Source organism: Helobdella robusta, assembly GCF_000326865.2.
Source record: "Helobdella robusta unplaced genomic scaffold HELROscaffold_9, whole genome shotgun sequence".
NCBI classification, from domain to species: Eukaryota; Metazoa; Annelida; class Clitellata; order Rhynchobdellida; family Glossiphoniidae; genus Helobdella; species Helobdella robusta.
In genome coordinates, this window is record NW_008705512.1 from 482,892 (window position 1) to 486,687 (window position 3,796).

Below are 3,796 nucleotides of genomic sequence, written 5' to 3' on the forward strand. Positions count from 1 at the left end.
AGTAATTATTGAATTCATTAGAAATTGTCAAATTGTTAGTAACAACGGTTATCATCAATCATTAATTGAGACATATTATGAGAAGAGGCATTATTAAGCAACGAATTAATGAATTTCCATTTAAATTTTGAGTCATTGTTAGAAAATATATTACTATAATAGTTACGCTCAGCCTTTCTTATAACACTAGTGAAACGATTGCGCTGGTATTTATATATCTTTAGATTAGAAGGTGTGGGATTCAAAATACAATTTTTAAATAGTTTATTTTTTATTCTAGAGGCTTTTATGATGTCCCTGGTAATCCATCCTTTGTGCTTGTTGTTGTTAATTACCTTGATTGGAGCATATCTATCAATTATAGAGTTAAAGTGATTATAGAAAGACAGACAGGATACCTCAACGTTTTCAGATCCAAGTACATCATCCCATTTGGTCATGGATAAAATTTTATTGATAATGTCAAAAGTTTTAGTAGTGAAATGACGAGTACCTAAGATACCAGGTGGCTGAGAGGACAAATTTGTGCTATTGAAGAATGAAAATATTGGATAATGGTCCGAAAAATCAGATAAAAGAATACCAGCTGTATGTGGTAAAGAACTATTACTAAAGATGTGGTCAATTAGAGTGGCTGATGTATTTGTTACTCGTGTAGGTAATTCAATATATATATATATATATATATATATATATATATATGTATGTGTGTTGGTAATAGACCATAATTTTTACAATATTCTAACTTCGAGTAAATGTTGGTAATAGACCATAATTTTTACAATATTCTACTTCGAGTAAATGTTGGTAATAGACCATAATTTTTACAATATTCTAACTTCGAGTAAATGTTGGTAATAGAGCCAACCGACGTAATCTAACAATCGAACAAGATCGCGAGCAGCGACTGCTCCATCTCTCTCGAGAATTAGAAGTTAAAAAGAAGGTAGTTCAAGACTAAAATATTGTAAAAATATATATATATATATTTACAATATTCTATAAATTGTACCGAATATTTGGCGTTAATATGTTTGTAGTTCGCTTTTTCGATTTTTCTCACTAAAGTTTTTTGGTGAACTACAAAAATATTAAAACGTTCACCAAAAAACTTTAGTGAGAAAAATCGAAAAAACCAACTACAAACATATTAACGCCAAACATTCGGTAAAATTTATAGAATATTGTAAAAATTATGGTCTATTACCAACATATATATATATATATATTACCAACATATATATATATATATATATATTACCAACATATATATATATATTATATATATATATATATGTATATATATATATTATTAAATGCATTTGTATAGCGCCTATTAAATGAAATCTCACAGGCACTCTCAAAATCCAATAACAATAAATTAAAGAAATGGTTGTCAAAAGTCAACAGTTTATCCACAACGTACATTAAACGAATATACAATGTATACTTGTATAATTTAAAAATAGCGGGTAAATGAAAAAAATTAAGTCAAATTAACAAATCATAAATTTAAAGTTTGCAAATAAAACATGACACTAGTTCCATATCATCTTTTCACATCAGAACATGTCCTGACATTTACATCGGCGTTTCTGGTGCTGCCACTTTTGCTGTTGTTATTGATAACCTAATTTCTAACCTGAACATAATCAGGCCAAGAACTTGATCTTTCAACTATTTCCGCATACTTCTCATCCACACACAACCGGAATGACGTAGAAGAGTGGGTTTCATCAAGTTTTATTTTGTCATCTCTCCTCTTGAATACAGGGTAGCAAAACAAAACTTTAACATTAATTGTCAACAACATTGGATGCACAAGTCTTTGAAATATTACCAATGTGATAAAATTTTTTCCTATATACAACTTTACTAGCTGATATTTTATATTGCGTAGGCCTATGAGGGACAACAGTGGTCTTTGATATTGCATGACAACATGGACTTGTATTAGTTGATAGTAAAATGTTTCTTCTTTTTTTGCGTCTGACTGTACTGTTATAAAATTTCCACCATCATTGTTACCTTCTTCAGCAATGTCAGACAAATTTTTAGCGACTGATGTCTCAGCATCTGAATCTCCATATTCATGAATTCATGCTGCAAATAAGGCCATATTTCGATTCCGAATGAATCATCGTCAGTGCTCCTTGCTGTATATATAGGGAAATATTGACTTTGTCAAGATTAACTTTGACGTTGTAAAAATTAACTTTGGTGTTGTAAAGTTCAAAGTTCATATGGCCTTATTTGCAGCATGAATTCGAAAAAAATAAGTTTATTTTGAATTTTAATAAACTAAACGTTCACCAAAAAACTTTAGTGAGAAAAATCGAAAAAACGAACTACAAACATATTAACGCCAAACATTCGGTAGAATTTATAGAATATTGTATATATATATATATATATATATAGGGGAGAAGGTGGTAATATGTACCACTTTTTTGTCTTGGGTCAAAAAAAATTGAGACAATAGTTATTGGACCCTTAGTCTACCAAACAACTAACAAATATGTATTTTATAATATTTTATGATTAATTTTGGTAAAGAATAAAACTTCTCCTTGATAAACATTTTTTTGTAAGCATACCTCAAAAAATGGTTTTTGGAAGTTGGGGTGGTAAAATGAAACAAATGTAGAAATGAACAAAAAAATGTTTTATTTTCAGAACAATCTCTTTTATTGTTACATATAATTATAGTTTTATACTTTTAAACATAACAAATTATTCTTATCAATGAAATAAAAATTATAAGTAATAAAACACATTTCTATATGAGTTTTTACAAACAAAAGTCATAGGTGAAAATATCTTTTTCACATCCACTACATAACATATACGATATGATACGATACGATATATTTTATTTGCTTCAAAAATAAGAAAAGAAGACAAGATGACCATGATCAAGTTATCAGGTAACTTATCTAGCATGGCCACCTTACAAATAGTTTTAAAGAAAATGAAATTTCAACTAAAAATTTCGTTAAAGAGAAATAATAATGTTCAGGAACTAAAATTGTGTTACGAATAATCCACTATATCCTTGAAAGTTAAAAATTAGAATTTTGAATTATGATTCAGTAAATTGTTCTTCAGTTTGTTTTTAAATGTTGACAAAACTTTTGTACCTAAAACAGAATTCAAATCACAATTAATTATTAAGTTATTCCAAATCCGTGGTCCATTGCACAAAATATGAAAAAATAAAATATTCGTTTTTGATTTATTACATCGTATTATGTTTTTGTGCCGATTATTAAAAACAAAACAATAATAATTTGAAAAAATGGTTAGTAACAATCCAGCATAATGCTTAAAGACAAAATTTGCGCATAAATACACATAGAGATTACTTTTAAATTTTTCAATGACATTTTTTTTACTCATTTATGTTATTGTGTCATTTTTTAGATTACTTACTATGTTTGTTCTTGTTTTATAGAAGTCAACAACCCTAGATAAGCATTTATTTATTGCTAGACTGACTCACTTTTTTGTGAATAAATGGAATTAAATAACAAAAAGTTTGTTTAGTTCAAATATATATATATAATTGAAAATGATTTACGATCAACCATTAGAAAAATCGAAAAGTTAAATTGGAAGTTAACTAACGCCGAACATGCTGTGATTTTCATCAATAATTATGTATAATATATATATATATAATATATATAATATAATGTATATATATATGTACCACGACCGATATATATATATATATATATATATATATATACAATATTTTATAAATTCTACCGAATGTTTTGCATTAACATGTTTG